Here is a 23,459-nt window from a genome sequence, read left to right as displayed (position 1 = left end):
ATATGCTGAAAGCAATATTTGAACGAGTAATTCAACAAGTCAAGTTCAGGAAACAAAGGATACACATATTTGACCATTTTTAATTGTGATACCCTTGTAGAACGTCTGAAAAGTAAAATATCTAATATCCACTAAAATCTACTAATATCTACTAATATCTAATATCTACTAAAATATCTAATAAGCTTTTTTATTACAAATTAAGAAAATGGTCTAGGGTTTTCGGGATATTGTAAACAATAAAAAAACTATTCTACATATTGTTAGGTATGCTTTAACGGGTTTATTGTGTTTGTATTATGCAGATATTAATTATACTATAATGACATCAATAATTTTTATCTATGGAAATTAATGCTATTAAAATAAAAGTAATATTATTGTTACACTATTAACGTATAATATTAAAGTTAAAGTAAGCAATTCATTTGAATATCTTACATTAAAAACCGGGGAAGACTCTGATATATAGTAGGCGTTTATTGAGTAGGTCACTGTAATGATTTTTTATTGTTCATTTAATATTGCTATTAGTAGTTTATTTTTCTATTGGTAATGCGGTAGTTTAAAACAGTTATTATATAGTTATTATATAGTTATTATATAGTCTATATATTTTAAAAATGTCATTGCGTGTCATCCAGAAAATAAAAATTTAAATAATATTGAATTAACAGGTTATTATGTCATTTAAAATTTTTTGAACAATCACAAAATAACAAAAATTGTTTGAAAACAAATCGTTATTATACGTTTGAATACACAATGTCATTAAAATTCAAAATTTAATCGTTCATAAAATATGCGTGTAGCCTCACGCTAAACTTTTTATCTAAATTCTAATAATACAAGTGTATAAGAAATCAATTTTGTAATCAAGTTTTAAACTTAAGGAGTTAATAGTATATTAAAAATTCTTTTTAATGTCACGCCTGCACCGAAAGTTTGGTTTTCGATAGCGGTTGAAGCGTTAGAAAGCGTCCTTTTTCCGTCCAGCGGGCGGTAAAATGGAAATCTACAAAAGTGCCGGGTGGTAAAATGGAAATCCCCAAAAGTATCGGGTGGTAAAATGGAAATCTCCAAAAGTACTGAGCTCAGATATCACGCGTATCCTCTGCACAAACAGATACTAAAATCTATACTATGGTCCTTATAAAACATAAACTTTTGGTTATATCTTATATTCATATTATAACCTCTTTGCATGAGGCATGACGCGTAAACATTTTTGTTTCATGAAATTGTTTTCGTATAAAAGTGTGGTTGTTGCATAGATCCTAGCCTGAATTACCTTTGCCGTATCGGCGCGATCAATGAACGCAGAGGCGTGACAAAAAATAGTATGTGTGACTCGTGCAGGAAGGCAATTTCCCACCCTTGTCACACATTATACTATTGTAGTTTAAAACTGTATTTATTTATAAAATTAATTACTACAATTTCAGCCTGAAAACTCTGAAACATCCATTAAGTGATACTATTTATACATCATATTAAATTTATGAAATAAATTGTAATTTATCTTAAGACTTGGCAATTTTTACTAAAAATATATATGTTTAGGCATATAAGTACACCAGTTAATGAATAATCATAATCCGAATAATTAATTTAAATTAACACTTTATTACCTATTCTAAATTCTAAGAATTTAAAACGTTTATATACCTTATCGTTGTTTTCAGGAACATTTCCATACACCCATCCAACGAGGTTTATTGTGTTGTCAGTGATTTTTTTTAACGAACATGTAAGTTGTGCATGTTATACAACCACAATACCTTTTGGCATTTGGGTCCTATGCCATAAATTATATCTGCAGCTATGTAGGTACCCTCAGAACGACTATTTCAATTTATAAGCCGCTGACCGCCGTCCGGGTCAGTGTAAAATGAATTTGCTTAAATGTTTCCGCTATATTATATACTTATATAAATCTTACAATACGTTTAAAATTATTTAAGTGCTATCCACCAGCAATTAACCAGACTTTTATTGGTTGGATATGATTACGTTTATGGTGATTTAATATTATTATTAAAACGTTACAAATTAATATTATGTATATACAAGTATAAATTCAACAAAACATTGCAGGTATCAACATTATTATTAATGTACTAGTATTCACTTACATGTGGCAATATTTTAAGAAGTGAATGAAACAAATACGTGAGTGTATAGTAAATAATTATAATTTTTTTCTGTCTTGTATACCTATCATAGGTACATTGGTTATTTTTATATTATATTTGTATTCAAATCACTTAATTGTGATGCACGGATGTAGGTACATAATATGAGCTACCAAACCGTTCAATTAAATACAGTTAAATATTTTTATTTAATTTGATTTATAAATAAAAATGATAAATCCCGTTTAATGGAATTATGTCTCAATGTTATACAAATCTTATTAACAAATCATGACTAAAGTGTATTCTACAAATAAACGATTTTTTATTTTTTGTTTAATATCACATTTTACGTACTCTTGCGGATCGTTAAAAGAATTACAAATCGCTAATATAGTATCATCTGAACACATTGCTTCATATATTATTTAAAGGTCATATCATGATGAATATAACTACTGAAAAACAATTTTAAAACTCTTACAAACAACAAACTTTGTATCGGATGTATAGCTTTTATTAATATTTTTTAATTTCTCACCACTTAGAATTTAAAGTAAAAAATAAAACAAATATCCTTCATTCTTCAAAACCTATGTAACAAAAATAATATAATAATATAAAATCAGATAATAATATTATGAGGTTTCAAATATTGAATAATTCTACGTTTGTTTTTTCTTATTATTAATTTAGACAAATTCTCTCAATATATTACTATTGGTTTTTATTTTTCTTATTTAATTAATTATTTTAATTACGGGAAGTGAGCCCAATATGATTCACAAAAATATATAAATACTTAAAATTTGAATAAATATACGTTATAAAAACTATATACCATGGTCATCCTAAATTCTAATATTATAAATAATAATGGATCACATTAGTAAAATATTAACATAATATTTTTATTTGGAATATATGTTTCCTACAGTTTGTACTACTATTCTTTTAAAATATTATCACTAAAATTCATATTTTATGCGAATAAATGTTTCTACGAAACTTTGCAAAGAACTTTAATGTTGTAACAACTTACAGAAACATTTCTTTGGAAATCTTATATTTTAATATTTTTATATATTACGTATAATATTGAAACTTGCGTTTTAGTAAACCTATATAAACATAATATACATATCAGCATTGTAACTATTATATTTTGTACTTTTTCTTTAGTATTGATGGTCCCATTATGACTCTACTAATTTATTTCGATCGGGGTTGGTCGTATATTAAATTTACGAAAGGTCATACTGATGATAAATGACCACAGAGTTGTAAAATAAGTCAGATAAACCAGGCAGGCTTAGAGATTCTAAAGCCATTCATCGTAATTTACCTAACCCTAAAATGACATTGGTAAAATGTGCGTATGTGTAACGCACTATCAGTCATTAGACATACGTAATGTATTCATCGTGATATATTACGACACACATCCTTTTAATACAATTTAAGGGATTCCAAGTGTGAAATTGTATTGATTGGGTCCACAGATTCCGATACGTCAATACTCGTTCAGTGCGTTTAAATGGACCGAAAAAGATTTTTAGATATTATTTTTTACCTGAGTGAGTAGGAAAGGAAAATATTTTAGCCCGTTAGTATTATAGGTGTGTCATTAAGGATTTTTCAAAGGTATTACTCGTGAGCTAAGCTTTAAGTTTGGGTTCTAAACTATATCTAATATAGTTTAATTCAGTACGTTTGTAAAGTTATGTTCACTTTAGACATTTTAGGAACACAATAACATAATTCTATATTAACATAGGGACATAATATCTCTACAAATGCCTATAATAGATACATGTTGTATTTGCGCCGTTCTACCACAATACTTGCCAATGAAATTTAAGAACTCTCAGTAAATTACATAGTATCTTGTTCATTTTGATTCATGTTAGATGATTTAATGGTTTAATGATTACTGGTTATTATTTGTTCATACTTATTAATTTCACGCAAGAAGTTAAAACGATTTTATTTTCACAATAATAATTATACAATATACTGGTACAATAACTCAGTTTAGGTAATACAATTGTTTATCTTTTACATTTATTACACGAGTTCTATTAATTAATTAAATATTTGTCAAAAATATAAAAAAAAAGATATTAACTTAGGATAATATATTATCTTTCTATAAATAAAACATGTATTTATTCATATTTTATTTTAAAGAATAAACACCATTTGAATTTTTTCCATCGTAAATACAAAAATTACGTAATACATTTCTAACAAGGAAATTCGATTTTACAAATAAATATTATCGCAATTCATTATGGAAACCTGCTTAGTGCTTACCATAGAGGATTTTTCTCTAGATAATTCGTTTTGAACCGTAAGTATTTGGTATGGCATCCAAGTTCTATTGTATCCGCTACCGGTATTTGGAGACCGTATCTAGATAGTATTTCATAAATTTGGTGCTTCAATTGACCCGGAAACTATAACATTTGATAATTTAGCACCAGAATCTTCCCTACAACTCCCCAGTGTTGCAATGGTGTTCTGAGCGGATTTAAAACGGGCTGATAGTCACGTGGTGTGTGGTTTATTGTCATACAACGAGCAATAATTTTAAGAATACGGTCCTGTACACGTTAAATTCGTAATATATCCTGAGCTGTATCTGAGGACCACACTACAGATCTATATTTTACAATTTATCAAACTACCGAGTAACATAGTGCTTAACGACATTTACTAAAAATAACTGACCCAGCATGCCACCTGCAAATCCAACTATTCATAGGACTTTCCCCGCTATGTAATCAATATGGGTCCCAAAGGATAATTTTGAAGTCAGGTGCCTGTATATGAATCCCAAATTCACAACCTGATCAACACGTTCTGACCTATCGGTTTCAAAATGATAAACATATTTTAGTTCTAAGCTTGTTCTATCAAATGAATATTTTGTGAATTACTAAATTAATGTTTATGTGTTTTTCTTCCATGCCCAAAGAAATCTACGTTTTTCAAGTAAAGTTTAATACTAAAATGTAATCAAAAATATAGGAGAAGGGACAACGGATTATCATTTACCATATACCATTCAGAAGTGTACATGTACTAGTATAAATTCTTAGCTCAAAATAATTATTATATATCGTATTTTGTCAAGATTTAAACTTTAAATGTTTATAAAAAAAATGTTGACCATGTATTTTTATATTTTTCAACTTCTATTGTAACAATATATCAGGAGCCTTGTATTAAGCTTTTTTACCTCACAAATAAAATGTTATTGACATTCATAGAAAAAAAACTAAAAAAATTGGAAACAGAAAATGTCCGTAAACCGTTCAAAACAAAACAATATTTTTTGAAAATGTTATCGTTTATATAAAATGCTAATATAAACAATCAGTGAAAATTTCATGTATCAACAATTATTTGTTTTAGAATTACACCAAAACCCAAAATCAATTTTTTCAAAAACCAATTTTGCGTAAAAATTCCTTTTTTAAAATTGTTATGTTGTTTTTCCCGGCGCTATTGAAAACTATTGGGAATTTATTTACCAATCTAACAAGATACTGTTGAAGAAAATCGAAGCAGTTTTACTGTCCCAAACGATGGTGACAGACACAAAAATTAAAATTAAAATTAAAAAATTAAAAACACACATCATTGTAAAATCAATACATTCATCGCTCCGCTCAGAATCTAAAATTATATGGAGTGTGAAACAAATAAAAAATAAATCATAAAGTTGTTATCATACTTCAACAGCTATTAAAACTAAAATAAAATTCACCTAAAAAGAAACATCTACTCCTTCGAGCATTAATAATATTTCCATTGTTCATAATATCTGCTTATCTTGAAAACTATTTTATTTTATTTGTTAAATAAGACGTTATAAAAAAAAGTCATAAAAAATGTAATTAATTCAAATATAACATCACAAATAAATAACAATAATTTTATCTTCAATAATCCGTTGCACGAGGTGAATAAAAACAATTGGTTATTTTTTATCATAATTAATTTGGTGATAGATACTATACCTATATATTAAAAAACATATCAAAAAAGAAAAATCATTAAATAAAATAAAATAAAATAAGTCAGGTATAATTTATTTTTAGGTACCTATATTTCTAATATTATATGAATAAATAAAAGATAGTATCAATTTATAAATGAGTATTATTATAAAATAAATAGTAGTTGCAAAAAAGTGTCTGTTGTATATTTGTTTGTATTTTAAACTGAGTTCCTTCATTATCATACATTCTCATACTATATCAAAGATTAAAAAGTCGTGTTAGATAAAAAAAAAAAATTCAAAGAATAGGTCATGTAACGACAAAAAATAAGCAAAAAGTGGGAAATGATTTTTTTTCGAGATAAGGGCGTCTAAGTTTATTTCATTACAATTTATTGATAATTTCAACAGAATTAAATTTTAAAGTATGTGGGTACATTGGTTTTAAAAACGTTTAGTATAAAGCAACATTTACATAGTGATTGTTACAAATGGGCCACATTTCATCAATCTTCAAGAATATCTTAAAACAAGAACGCACTGGCTTAAGTTATGGTTTAATGGTTTAATTTGAAAGAGGTACCTTGACGTTTTCTAAGAAACAATTTTTATTAACAATTATTGTAATATTTTTTAAACACAATTAGATAAGGTATTGCTTTTTACATATTTCAAATAATTCCGATTTGTATAGAATAGACAAAATAAAATATGAACATTATATAAATATTAATTTAATATTAATTGTAAGTTTTCATCAATCATACCAATTTTTATTTTTTAAATTTATGATTAATTTAATAACACATACAAATGTATTATACTACTTATATTATGCTATTACAACTTTTTTAAAACTTAATTATTATAAGTAGATATTAATTAATGTGTTATATATTATTAACAATGTATAACTAAAATAGAAAAAATGAAATTAGATTGCAGTATTTTTTATGTAAATATATAAGATAATTATTTTCAACTTTTAATGTATTATCTACATAATAATATACATGTTAAGGTTCAGTCGAATAGTTTTCCAAATAAAATATTTAAAGTTTATAGATAAAATCCCACAAACAAAATGTTTTTAAAGTGTTAAAAATTTGAAACATGCATAACTCACAGTTATAAAAACCTTTAAATTTCGTCTACAAACTAAAATTAAATCATTTTACTTAATACATATTTTAAACATCAAAACATAAAAAGAGAAGATTATTTTGTTTTTTAGATAATCCTAATAACAATTTTTTTTAAAACATAACATAATTTTGTTTAAATAGAGTATTAGATATTATTCTGTATTTACTTTTGTAATACTAACAAGTAACGAAGATAGCTTAACCAATAAATATAGAAGTACAAATATTAGTTATACTAAGCTCGTAGATTATTTGTTTTTAATAATAACTTATAATGTACAATGTAATATTTAGGTATATAATATATTATATTATATATACATTATATATACAATATACATATATAATGTTTCTAGTATTATCGTTATTACTAATATTTGATAAAATCCTTAAAAATAGTTTTTATATCTTCAAAAATATAAGCAACCATTAGACAAACAAAATAATTTGCCTTATAGTTACAATTTATGAATAATGATTTATGAATAGAAATTGTGTTGCCAATAAATGACTAATACTTAGAATAAAAATAAGATAATATGTTAAAAGATAATTTTATGGATAGTTCTAAAGCATCGAAAGTTCTTACAGTAAATTGATTAACACGTTCATATCCCAAATGTATGAAATAACTTTGTATATATTAATTTATGACTTTTGAATTTTAATTTCCAAATAAAAAGTTTTCATAGAATGAAAATACTCAAAATAATCTCATGAAATTATACCAGTTAAATTTTAAATGATAAATAAAATATTTATAAAATCAATCGTCGAATAATTGAATTGAGTTTTATTTTTTAAATAAACGTCATCAAACAAAATTATCTTCATAATATTATGACAAATAAACTGAATGTTTAATTCAAATTAATATATTCAGTGAAATATAATAATAAAATAAATATTCATAAAAGCGAGATCATTAAAATTCGAGTTGTTTCTCATAATAGTTGTTATAACTACAAAAGAAATTTATTTCATGATTTTGGCAAATTTTGTCAACATTTGAACTTCAAATAGTTGGACATTAAAAAAATATTGTAACTAGTTATTTATTATTATTTGTATATTGGTAAATGAAAAATATATAATGAACCTAGTATTACATTTTCAAGTCTTTTGACCCAGCAAAAACATTTTTAACGACATTCATAAAAAAAAACGCTAAAAAAAATTCAAATTTCAAATTGCATTAAAAGGATTAAAACTAGTTAAAATATTTTAAACATTTTATCATACATAGAAAATTATGATATAAAATATATTTGGTGAAAATTAACAGACGTGTGCCGGCATGCCGCACACGCAAATAATCATTGAACAAAGTACTATATTGTTATGTTCTACTGAATTTGTTTATGTGCATCAATCTTTTTAATCTTTTAAGACCATTATTGTATAGACCATTTGTACTCGACCTGAGGCCTGGACCACATGTGGCATTGTGGCCTGCCAGACGTTTTAATGCAACACGAAAAAAAAATATATTTTTAATTTGTAATTATACAATACATCATACATTTATTTTTATTCTTTTTTTAATCCTCCCACCCCTTACTTAGTACCTTAATTACGTTGTTGGAGTAGGTGAATTGCGTCCTCAAAAAAAAAGTCACAGTCATATAATTCTACTTAAATTATTGCAGTCAGGGTATTTTTTAAGCTTACGTTAATATTGCGTCACGGTATATTCTGTTTATGTCCAGTCGGCAAAATAATTGAAAGACAAATAAGAATTAACGATGGAAATGGAAACATATACCTAATATAGGTAGGTACAAGAAAAAAATGTAAAAATTACAAACAAAAAAGAACTACTCGTTTAGACTTATTGTGCGGGAATAAATTATATCATACAAAAGCTTAAGCTTGTTTACTAATTTGTAATAATATATTTTTTAATCATAAACAATAAACAGCAAAAACAAATATTTTAACCATACTGCGATATTAATGCAAGTAGATTGCTAGTCTATCCCTGAAAAATTGAAGTGGAAATATTGATTTTTCTAAAATATTCCTAGACGCAATTTACATATACCTGTACAAAATACACCCCAGCCAAAATTTACATATTATGTATAAAATATACACGGACTAGAATTTATACGAAAAATTAAAAACAGGACGCAATTTATAGCGAGAGTAACGTAACAAAAATATTATGTATGTGGCCCAAGCGAAAAAAAAGTCGAGTATGCGGCTGGTATTGACTATATTAAAAAAACATAACCGACAGGTACTACAGTAATATTATAATAATACAACGTCCGAAATATTGAGTCGAAATGTATGGAATATTTTCTATTATACCTATATATTGTGCTAAGCGGTAAGCACGTAATTATTTCTGGAATTTAGTTATGATGCTAAATATTATACATAACTAAATGTATAGTATAGTATACCTATACCTAGACTTCATTTTACATTTATTATTGTTATGATGAATTCTTGTGCCGTTTACCAACACCAAAGCAACTGTAGGATTTGCACATTACAATCGATAAAACGGTTTCATGACATTGTCCACCACACAATTTTCTGCACGGTTTTTACTTCATCGATACTTAAATAGGCCATCTAACGAAATATTCTTTTGTAGAATTTGAGTAGGTATCGACATGGAAAAATAAGTTCTACAAATTTAGGTAAAAATATTTTCACACGTGATCATAAATACAAGCAGACCTAATATAATTTAAAAATTAGATTATTTTTTTTTTATTATTATTACAAGATTACGAGCCATAGGTAATATTATCGATCTGGTGTACATGCGCAGGCTGTAACGTAACTGGATTATATTATTTACATACGAAAACAGTAAAAACTTAGTTTAATGTATACTTAACCCCCTCCTATTTCAATTATTGAACAATTATTTAAAACTAAACAACATTTTTAAATTATGAAACGTATATTTCGAAGGGACACAAACAATTTAAGCGGGTCACGCTTGTGCATTACTGCACAGATAAATTTAATATTATAATGTACAACTACCAAGCTGATAATGCAATTGTATATTTGTAGTGCATCAAAATTAGACAATTAGGTATATAAAAATGTGGGTACTTTTTATATGTTTAATATATTTTTAGTACAGTTTTAAACTTGAGATTTATTTAAAAGATTAGTGTTAAATTTAGTTTTAGTTTTAGATGATTTACGTATATAGTATATTAGTATGTAGGCACTAGATTTCATTAAAACAGATTTCAGGTAAATAGATACATTTTAATGAGTGACAAAAAACTTTATTTTAATAAAATACATAAAACATTATATAGGTGTATAATTATTGTAAAAAGAATATTGCGTAAAATTGTGTAAAAATTAAATAATTGAATTGTCTTTACGATATTATTTTAAAAATATATATTAACATTTGTTTTCAAAATTATATATTATATTACTATTTTTTATCGACATACTCAATATCTATTGAATTATTAATGTATAACAATTTTTAATTTGTTCAATTTATTGGATTATATATTTTTATTACATTTCACAGAAATAAATAGATATAATGTACATACTATTATTAACAAATTACATTTTTCGGGGAATTTAGATATTATTGTATATGTATTTGTATAGTTATACATTGAAAATTGAAAATTATTAATCTATTATAAACAGTTTTTTTGGTTATGACGAAGAGTTTCATATTCACAATGCCTAGTTAACTTTTAAGGTTTTGGCTCAACGCTGCATATTTTTACGTTTTGGACACCTTCCCGAAATATATTAACTCTTATTTCCAATTAACATAATGTCATAACTAATATAGTACAGATTTTCGTTTTGTTTTTTTTTTTTATTATTAAATTACCAAACTTTGAAATAATATAATATGACATCGTCGTTTAAAACTTTCCTATGCATTGGATATATCGTCTGTGCTAAATATGCAGACAATTTTTTTAAAATTATTTATAAAATAAGCGTAAAACCAAAACAAAATAATAAATATAATAAATTGTTATTTAAGGAGAAAGTTTATTTGTATATTTTGAATGTAATAATATCAGTTAACTGAATAATTAAATTCAAATATTGTTTATTATATAATTAATTATTATTACAACACTATATTTTCCCAGAGAAAATACGTAAAATATGCCAGTTATAAATTAAAAATGTATGTTCTTCATTCACAACAAATAAAACTGTTTTACATATTAAGTACTTTTAGAAAAATGAGTCTTTTAGTTACCTAGTTAATGCGAATAAATAGGCATGTTCAACGAAAAATATTATAATATGGGCTCTACCTATGTAATTATTTATAATTATTTACATAATTATTATAGCCCTTATATTATATGACAATAATATAAAGACGGTGATTGAACCATAATAATAATAATATATTAATATATGGCTTCGTTTCAAATATAACGCAGAAGGCCTGAATAACATCTGACATTTGTATACTGACGATTGTATAGGGTCCCCTTCTTTTTTATTTATATAAAATATGAAAAAAAGTATTTATTTACAAAATATTTCATATACCAAGTATTAAGTACACCAATATAACCGTATGAATTAATATAAATTAAATCGTTATACGTATTAATAAAAATACATTTTTATGATAAATTTATTCATATTTACACTGTTGACATTAACGGGTTTGAACTTGAAGATGCAAAAACTGCAACGTCGACTGACGACTACAGAGTATCATAAAAACACGATAAAATAAATTTAAACCCATTATTCTGATAATTAATACATATTATTATGACCGTCAATGAGTGCATAATAGTATACTAAACTATTGTTTAAAGTATAACGACAGTTATAGGCAGCGGAATATTAATTATATTATGTGGCAATATTTACCTGTGTGTAGGAATATAATACGATACTAAACAAACACGATGATTATATTTTACACACACGCATTATATGAGAGATGATACGTCGACCCACTCGATTTTTGAACAATTCAATCTGACCTAACTATTTAATCAAAAATGGTATTATTCTGAAGCTCTTATACGTAAATAATTAAGGATCCCAAATTTTAATTAAATTTAATGAAAACTGTAAATAATAGTAGGTACGCTATAGAATTACGAGCTACGGTATCGCTTTTATTTTAGTTGTCGGTCAATCGAGCTATTTGTCGGATGTAGTTAAAACACGCGCACAAACAAGTTCATGTTTTGAAGTTTGGAACGTCAACATTTTAGAACTCGATAACGATGTTTTAGGGTAGTACCCGAAACGTGTTTGGAATGAGGATGAGGTCGTTTTAAACAAATTACATAGTGTTTCATGGCGATTAATGAAAAAGTAGCGGTACGCGGAAAGATATTTCTACGACACCTCAGTGAGACCATTTTGTGTTCTTGTTTAGAGTAGGTACCTATTTAGTGCACCCACAAAACGCCGTAATGGCATATTATATGCTTAAATAATAATGCACCTTTCGAAATTCTAATCGAACATTATTCAGACATTGTCAACAAATAGTACAAATATCACGTGTTTGTATAATGTTTATTCGGGATATATTGTAAAGTATACTATATACAAAACTTGTCTACTATACATATATTTATAGTTATTTGGTTTATAATAAAACTGTACATATAAAGGTTGAAATCTAATTCAAATCTCAAATACTTAAAGTGTGTTACGACTAGGTAAACCCTCCCATAGGTGCAATTTGGGGGGTCTAGGGGGGCTTAGCCCCCTAGTTTTATTTAAGCCCTCCCTAAGTTTTTAAATATATTCATTCTTAAATCTACCTATAAAAAAATTATGCGGGTCTGTATTGATTTTATAAATGTAAAACTGTCCAAATTGCGCCTATGAACTCTCCATGCCGTTTTAAATTGTTATTAAAAATCTACAGCCATACTTTTCAATGTACTAAAAAAAACATATTATTTGAACTATAAAAACGTGTCAGTACTTTATTTTTATTAAACGCTATTTTGGTATTTCACTTTAACAACGGGGCGTTAATTGAGTGCCCGATAAAGTTTAATCGCATTCCCTGCTATATAGCTATGGATCCATATGGACTCGACTTTGGTGAAAAGTTAACATTTTATCATACATTTAATTTGTTAAAGAGGAGTACCCGTAAACAACACCGTAATCTCTAAAATATTAATGTGCACGGAACAATGACCGATATTCGATGTACCTGAGTAGGTACCTACTCTACCTATGTAAGAGAGTGCCGATTCACCGACCAGAAATAAATTTATCGAATGTTTGGGCGAGACTCAAGTTGAATCGCCTTTACGTGCTCAGATATATGCATATATTACTTTATATATACCTAACCTAACCGTGGCACATATTATTGTAATTATATTTAGCAATGAGATCTAGGCCCGCCGCTGATACAGTCGTCAAAACGTCCATGACATTCGTAAAACGAGTTCAACGATTTGAAATTGTCATAATTGACTTGACAACAATGAAACGAAACAATGGATTTGGACGCAGCTTAATACCAGTTGTACCTCTACTACTTCTAGGTCATAGAAACTGAAATCTGAGAGTAACCCAAGGCGTTAACACCGAGATCGTTGATGCTACAATGGATGACAGAATATCTACGATTATAACACAATAGCTTCCTAGAAAACTATTTTAATGAGTAATATCCGCTTTTAGTAATACTATCTAGTTTCCCCTGTGTTACGAATACAAAATTATCAGTAATTGTTAACATTCATCGTTTCCAATTCATTAGAGTCATAATCATGTTATTATGTACATTGTAACTACACATTTTGGAACTACGTACTCATATAATACGTGTTTATGAATATTTTTTATTAATTCGTCATTCTATTAACATTTTGATATTTCAAGAAAAATAGCACAGCATTAAATATACAGTCACTTTTTAATAAATATAGACAACATTTTAAAGCGTTTATCTCTCACTCACTATGACGTATACAATCTCTTATTATAGTGATAAATCTATTCAAATTTCAAAATGATGCAATAAAACTAAAACAACGTTAACAATACCTATACATACAACAGATGCAACAATGCATATTCACATTCTCTAGTATAAGAAATGTAAGAATCACACAGTAAGAAATCTTCGAGTAGCTATCGTTTATATTTTTCATTTATATATTATATATATATATACTGACATAGTCCATATTTTATATTTTCCACCCAACTTAACCTCAACAATGGCCATTTCCAATAATATAAAATTGATTTTTAACCTGGTAAAACGCCTGGAACCCCAACATTATGTTATATTACTATATCCATTAGTCTTTTCCAGTTTATCAAATGCCTTGAAAAAATAATTGACACTCTTAAAATCTAAAAATCTAATAATAACAGTTTGGAAAATACCATTATAACTTTTTGAATGTCACTATTAGGTATATTATCCTAATAAATTAAAATTAAATGTATGCTGCTCATACGTGTTTTTAGAATCTTTAACAACTCACAAAACTATAACTTAGAGTCTGGATACTTTTACTAAGACAAATCTAATCACAAAAAAATAGTATACCCCACTAAAAAATCAAAATATAATAGTAGGTAGTTATATCACAGAATAACGCAAATAATTTGTTATAAACTATTAACATAACAGCATATTTTACATAAATTATTAATGTATCATGTACTTACTAAACTCTGTTTATGTTATGCTATATAATATAATAAGGTAATACAATTTGTGCTATTATATACCTAGTTAGTATCATCAAAGTCTAAGCATTTTATAGAATGACATGGGCACATGGTTAAAAAATATACTGTCCTCGGAGCAATGTAAATTTATATATCATATAAATATTATGTATATTATAGTTACTGCATAATACTATGTACAATTAATACGACTTGACACTAAAATGTCAGAAACTTCCCATAGAGGTCCTATCCATAGTTTTCAACGTTAAGATTCCAAGAGCTACAAAGAACTCACCGCCGAACAGGTTAAATCTGTACGGCCGTACATATAATATAGTTTATTATTAGCATTTTCAACGTCTCCTAACTCCTATTATACTTATATTGTTTCGTCTGCATCAAAATGGCGAGACAATAAAGCACAGCCAGAAATTATTGTTTTAATATCACTAACTCGTAGCGACATGTTTTTACTTGTATCCCTTTATTACAAATTCTATTTTATTATATCATTATATTACTGGACAAAATTAAAGCAATGACAGTAACATGCAAAATGCTCGTTAGCATTTAAACGGTCCCGCGCTTGCTCCATTTTATCTTAAATGCAACCAATTTGGACTGGCAATAGTGTTGTTGTACCCCCCATTTATGTAGGTTTATGACTGTTTCTGGCAGGGTTTTTAGAAAACATTAGACTGAAGGGAAGAAGACGGTTTTTTCGGTTTTTCACAGCGTACAAGGGCTGATAAGGGTCACTCGCTCGGATAGCTTACATTTTAAACCTGAATTATCCACCACATGGGGTAAATAATTGAAAAATATTGTGGCTATGTAAAATAACTGTTCCGTACGCGCTGCGATATTATAATAGTTTGTTCCAAACGTGTTACGGCCAATTCCCATCGTAACTGACTGAAAATAAAACCCAATGGGCCACGATGGTTTATCTTTATTATGTTAGGTGTAATGTCAACTATCCGTTAAATTCTTCTTACATTTCTTATTCGTTCTTTTTTCTTTATTGATCCCTTACTCACTACAAGAAAAAGCAATTAATGACCAAAACAATTTAGAAACCTACAATTACGTTAAAATACACTATAACTAAAATAATTACAACGCGTCAATATAAATTGTTATTGAACTCACGTCTTGGCAATATTTTAAGAACATTAAAACTATTTGTTCATTTTGGTATAAGAAGTGATTATGAAGCTAAACATACTAAACTCCGACCGTACATCCCAAAAATAAAAATAAACACAATATTACATTAAAAAAATGCAACCATAGGTAGGAAATTAGTTACTAATATTAATTGTTTTTAGTTTCAAAAATAAAAAAAACAATTTCTAATAAATAATCCATAATAAATATTTAAATATTTCATACAATTAGTTAAATAATATCAATAATATGAAAATAGTAAATACTATTATACAGTAACATAAGATAGATATAGTTTTAGTGTTTCATATTCTAATTTTGTGATTCTGCTTTTCACTCCCTTGCACTCTCTTCGACATCCAGCAGGATGAACCCCATCACCGTGTGGATCTCCATCCTTACTCGCAGTTCTTCTTCTAGATCACTCCTTTTCTGGGTCAGATCGTCGGCCAGGTGCCCACGAAGATTCCTTTCCTGGACATCCCCAGGTCTGCATTTGCAACTTAACTGCTCTATAGTGCCGGTCTTGAATTGGCCAATGCACCACCTAGTGCCAAGCTAACGAACCCTCTGCCGAGATTACGCATCACGTAATCCGCCGTCCGATCAATGAAGCTTGCCACTTATCAGTAAACGCGTCAGCTAGCTCGTCATGTATTAGCGATCGAACCAGAACCTCACTTGGGCCTTCCACGGGTGAGAGCACGTCCCATATCATCACTGGATGCTCCGGCAACAGATGGTCAGTAATAGTCGCTGCTCTGCCACGATCCACAAGTCCACCTGAACAGCCTATTCGATAAAAGGGATATTCAATTTGTATTATATATTTTTGAATTGGATAAAGTAAAATTATTATAAATAATTTAGTAATTATTACGGTCAAAAAAGTGTTGGTGCCTCGTCATTGAGTATATCATTGCTATTTATGGAGTAAAATTTGAATTCGATAATAAATCATTATTGTATATTGTATATTGTATATGTCAGCACATATTTTAAGAATATATTTTATTATATTTACCAATTACCTATTTATATTGTTATTAGTTGTTTTATCTTTCTCTTAAAACAGTAGGTATAACTAATTTTTTCCAACAACAATGGCATATATTATTATAAAATTATTGCTAATTTAATATAATATTGGTTGCGAAGTGAGCTATTTCAGCTGCGGGTGATGTTATACGGCACGATCTGCCACAGGCGAGGTCTAAAATTCTTTCAAAACAAAAAATTGCCTTTCCACACGAGCCACGACAATTTTTTTCTCACCTCTATCAATATTACGATTATCCATGATTAACTGTTTTTCCGTTCTAAATAATATACAGACACATAGTATAGACACATATTTTAATTTGAGGTATACCACGGCACTACGAAGTAACACACCTACCAGCTAGTATTTGATAATGTTGAATTAAACAGAATGTATTGATACATATTATAATATATTAATCCGATTTGGACAGTGAATTTTCCGACCACTGCGTAATGGGTGATTGCTATTTTTCCATCCACTGGGCAGAAAAAGCACTTACCCACTGGATGGAAAAATGTAATTTTCCAACGCTTCAACTGGCATCAAAAACTAAACTTTCGGTGCATGCGTGACAAAAATCTTATTTTTATATAATATTGCAATTTGATATCACGTAACATATAAATCAAATATAACGTGCCAAAGAACGGTGTGAATAGGTTCATGGTATAAATATGTATTTAGATTCTAAATATTCTAAAAATTGTATTGAAACAAAAAGTGTATAATAATATTTATTTAATCAAACCAAAATACTTAAAATGTCTTTAAACAAAAAATGTGCATGCATAGTTTTAAAATGTTTAAGTTTCTGTAAGTAATAAGTATTCCTAACTTTGTAGGAACCTTGCATTACATTTTATAAATATTTATCTACAAAATAATTTGGGAATTGTCATGGTTTTTACAAATGTTGTCAACATTTGAAAAAATTCTCATAAAAAAAAATGTGTGGGTGTATTTTCAATATTTTTAAATTACTATAAGAACAACTTAATAATATGTATGATATCTTTTGCTTGCCTAGAATTTGGTTTTTGATTTTTATATTTTGTTTTATCAACATCTATAAAAAAAATTCAATCATTTAAAATGTCCAAATAGATTCAAATTATTCTTAACACTTTGATATCTCAGTGAATTGGAGATTATAATTTAAGGAATAATAAAAAATGTTCTATTTTCCCATGATTATTATTTTTTTTTAATAACACCAAAATAACAAAATATAGTTTGATCATAAATCGTTATTTTACATTAGAATATTCACGCTTTGCAGAAAATGTTATCAAAATCAAAAACTTCTAATCGCAAAAAAAAATTATACATGGCTTTTACTACACTTTTTGATTAATTTTTATAAACTTATGAGGAATCGTATGTTAATTTTTTAAGACTGTAAGGTATTAAAATAAAGAAAGTATGCATTTTGAACTACAAAATAATTTACAAATTTTCGGATTTTTGACAAATTTAGTTTAAAAACTTATAAAAAAAGTATGACTGTATTTTCAATATTAATTCCTGTAAGAACAACTTATATTCTATTGTATTCAATTATCAAATGAACATTTTATCATGTATAAAAAAAATTAATTAAAAAAGGCGAACATTTTGAAAATTATATATCATGTCTTGAAAAAGCTAATATATATAATTGGTGAAAACTCTTTTCTTCCCTAATTTTTTTTTTGTTTTTTTCAGGTTACTTACCACCTCTCAGAATCTAAAAATTCAATTTCCAAATAATTCTTGTATAATTTTACTGCAGTGGTACCTAAATTACCTATTAATTATAATCTAAAACTACTAAAATAGTACAATTATTATTTTTTTTTTCAGCATAGTCGCGTAGGAATTAAAAGCATAGGTGTCCGATCGTCTTCTATGGACGATCATCAAATATAGTTACATAAATAAAATACTATAATGTATTTTATATAATACTATAATATTTGTATTAATTAAAACATCGGAATTGAGAACGAAATAAATAATAATATTATGCTTATGGTTTAAAACTAAAATTGATCAATACTTGGATTAAATTTCAAATGAAAATGTTCCATTAATTATAATATTGTTTCATGCGTATTGTATGTTAAAAGTGTTTTTATTTCATTTGTTATTTTTTTTTGTTTCGTGTCTCTGTGACCCTGCATTCGTGGATCCTTCTATATTTCAGTAGACTTCAACATTCATATATTTATACAAAATCAACAAAAGTAATTAATGGTAAGTATTAATCACGGAAAAAAATAATACTTATAAAATATTAATCAAAAACAAAAATACCAACCGTACAAATTGTCGAATCAATATTAAAATTAAAAACTATTTTTTATATATAATATTATAATATATCCACCTGAATTATTTCAATGAGTGGTTTGTGACCAAATTTGATATGAGTTAAGGCAATAATGGTAATGATATTATGAGAATTGTTAGTAGGTCATTTATAGGGATTTAAATCGGTGTTATTTTTATACGGCGTACCTGGTAACTATATGTATAATATTTTTAGAGAGTAAAATATCTTTAAATAAAGATTTTTTTTAATATAGGTACCAGCTGCAATATATCGATTAAAAGTCGGGCATAACTTCAAAACTATTACCAGTTATCTTGAGAAAGCAACAGTAAATACATTAATTTATTATACGATTTTTTGAAAGTTTGGTTAAAATTTAATTCATTAATTTCCGCATAATTTTTCCATATTATTATTCACCCTAATACAAAGAAAATATTATGTTAATATAATATAGTTACTCAACATTTTAATTCAATTCTTACGTCTTAAATATTTGGATTTAATATTATTAAGATATAAAAGCTTTTGAATGTATAGAGTCATTACCGTAACAATATGTTCCACTACACCGACCTGTATTTATATTACAAACAACAATAAACTTTTCAGTGATTTTATACATTTAAAATGTTATACCTTATACATTTGAAATAAAATACAAGAAAAATTAATCCATTGATTTTAGTGCTATGACCATTGTGACAGTAAAATATATAATAAGTGTACATAAAAAGCATTAATAAATATTTTATACCGTGGTAGAAGTACAACGCAATAAAACACTAGAGATGGCCAATATAGCATTACATAAGAAGATACACATTTTATATTGTACACCTTTATTATAGCGGAAAATCAATAGAGCACCTACCTACACCATTCCCTTAATATCGCTATAGAATTATTTTGTTGTCCATCGAATCACATAAAGAAAATAAAATAAACCTAATAACACGTAATAGATGTCTTGCAAGAAAGCGTATACCTATAATATGTGTAGGTAACGTTAATATAATATCAATTATAATAATCCATCTTAAAATATATTTTAGTTTTTAAATGTATAAATTATTATACTTTATGAGAGCGAACGATTATATTACTTTTACAATATCTATAATTAAGAAATAAGATACAGTGTGTACGTCATTTGCATACTACAAAGTATAAAATAAGATTCGGTGTATAATCAAAACTTCATAACCATTAGGCAGATAGAAGGTATCTAAAACGGAAGTATATGGCCGACATAATATTATTTTACTAACCAACTCTCAGCCTTCGATAAATTAATCATATTGCTCTTACGGTAAGTCCAGTGTATATTTACACTGGATAGGTAATTCATAATGCATGATGAAGTACTGAAACATTCATTATTCTGCGGTACTTTAACTTAGTAATTACCATGAGGAAATGAGACAACCTGTTAATTAATCGATATATTATCTTAAGATTCGTTAAAGATATCATTGATACTTAAATGGATGGTTTATTAGAATATCTATATTTTATACTGTACAATTACTAACACTTCATAATTATTATAAATAGCAGAAGTATATAAATATATAATAGTCAAGGTACCTACCTACGTATATTACAATAATTAATAAACCATAAATTCAATACATTTAAATATACCATAATAATAAATTATATGATGTACACATATTTGAAAAATGTAATGTTATTTAATTTATTCGTGTTGTTATTATTATATTTATTATTAAATGACATATTTTAAGCTGTATCCACTTTCCAATTTTATTTATTCTATCCAAACGTAAATCGCACTTAATTTTATTTTTTCACTGATGAAAATACAATTGAAGGGAGAGCATTAATTATTTACAATGCATTCCTAAATAAATAAAATATTCTTTGAGTAATGTCCTTTTTATTATAAAACTGTATTCGTTATAAAATTCAATTATTGTAGTAAATTTAATAATAAAAAAATGTCATTTTATGTCCTTATTACTCTTCCTGTAAATCCAATGATCTCAAAAACTCCTTGATAGACACAATAATACAAAAACTTTATCCCTACTGAACAAAACACATTTAGCACTGCCCTGTGTAACTAAGTTAAATGATTATTGTACTTCACTTGTCATAAGTAATATGGTTTATGGTCCATCGCTGTCGTTGTAAATAACTCATTTTGGTGACCCAAAGTTAGTCGTCAGTAAATCCCCGGAATATACACATTTATTTTCAAGATATCTTCATAGATTTAATTTTATCATCAAATATAACAAATTATGTCTTGACTCTCAATCTCGGTAAAATAACAATATGAAAAAATGTATTAAGTTAATATTTAGTTAATTAAAAACTAGATATTATAATTACATCTAAATTGTTTGTAATTTTGTAGTTTAATCTCATATTTATGTAAATTGTATATGATATACTTCATACAATAACATGTAAAATAGAAGAATTATAGAAACACGAACTAAAATGTATTATAACTACGATTTATTGTAATTCGTTATATTTTATACTATTATTATAGTAAATTAAATGACAATAATAGCAAAATATGTTGTAACTAGTAATTGTGAGAATAATGTACTTGTATAATATAATGCAGTGACGACTGAGAAAGACAATCCATCACAAGCTTGAAGATAATCCTGGCAGCTAAATCACCCAAACATTTATTTTACCCACACTTAGCTATCTACTTTACTAGCTATATCCAAGTGACAAAACTGTTTTAAATATCCATTACCCTTAATTACGTTTTATATAGAAGTATTTGAGATGATTTGTTAAAATAGTGAAAATATACTAAACCTAGGAATTTCAGTATTAGTATAATACGTCATATATCACACAAATCAATATTAAATTAAAATATAGGTACTAGATATATACATATTATATTATATTAGTACTATAGTAACTCGGAACATAAAAAAACGATTTCGCTCAGTGATAAAAAGCTCATAACATTTGCATCGAATCTTACAATTTGGATATTATATTCCATATTAATAGGTATTTAAAATTAGTAAAATATTTCAAAAGTGCATAAAAGTCAAAAACATAATTTTTACAATGAGAAATCACGTTTATATATTATTTTTTTTTAGTTTGTAAAACCATAATATATTTTGAGTTATTACACTGATGTACGACAATGCGATATTATATTTATATAATAACTAAGACATAGTAAAAATTTAAAAATGTGCCTATGTCCTTATGACCACAGCTTTGCACATATTCATTATCTATGTTATTTATATTGTAATGAGACTAAAACACTTAAACTTACTTTCTAAATACATGTTAATTACAATAATTTCTAAAACACGTATAGTTTAGTGAAAGTATCTAACTAATTGTTTACAAAAAATATGAAAAAAAAACCATACTGTTTTAAATGTATAAAAATAATTAGGTACTTAATTTAAATTCACAAAAAACGCACCAGGTCACATCCTATTTATAAATCTTAAAAATGAAATGCATAGTATTTTTTTATTTTTCCAGGAGAATAAAATAAAAATACAAAATATGTTCTTTCATCTGATGATCTATTTCTACTTGAAATTTGATTAACTGATCTATGGCTTAAAAAAAATGTATGTGTTATAATTCATATTTTATTTTTTTATCCTACTTCTTTGTTATTATTATATAAGTGTAAAATCGTTGTTATCGAACAATAACATTTGAATTATTGGATCGGACACAATTACCAAGACGATTGTGTTGATGATTAAAATAATTTCAAGGTACCACATATTTCCGGAAAATTAATACAATGTATAGTAAGAAAAACTACAATCCCAATTTATTATTTTTATTACCGACTAAAAAAATATAAAAAAAGGTTTATTATACCTAGACAAACTATGTCTGAAAAAACAACCAAAAGCACAATAAAAACCAAAAAGTGCAATGTAAAAACTATTTACAAATTAGGTCAAAACGTGAGATAAAATGGTTT

At 26.6% G+C, this 23,459-nt stretch overlaps 1 long non-coding RNA gene across 1 annotated transcript in view; it reads left to right on the top strand.

Annotated features, from left to right (window-relative positions):
- The window catches only part of LOC132949395 (uncharacterized), a 68,312-nt gene that overhangs the window by 7,144 nt on the left and 37,709 nt on the right, over positions 1 to 23,459 (top strand). Inside the window, exon 2 of the long non-coding RNA XR_009665104.1 lies at positions 1,686 to 1,750. This is a non-coding gene — a long non-coding RNA (uncharacterized LOC132949395). The remainder of the gene's footprint in view (positions 1 to 1,685; positions 1,751 to 23,459) is intronic.

Source organism: Metopolophium dirhodum, chromosome 7 (assembly GCF_019925205.1).
Source record: "Metopolophium dirhodum isolate CAU chromosome 7, ASM1992520v1, whole genome shotgun sequence".
Classification (NCBI taxonomy): domain Eukaryota; kingdom Metazoa; phylum Arthropoda; class Insecta; order Hemiptera; family Aphididae; genus Metopolophium; species Metopolophium dirhodum.
The sequence above is the reverse complement of the archived record's forward strand: the minus strand, read 5'-3'. Positions and strand labels throughout refer to the sequence as shown.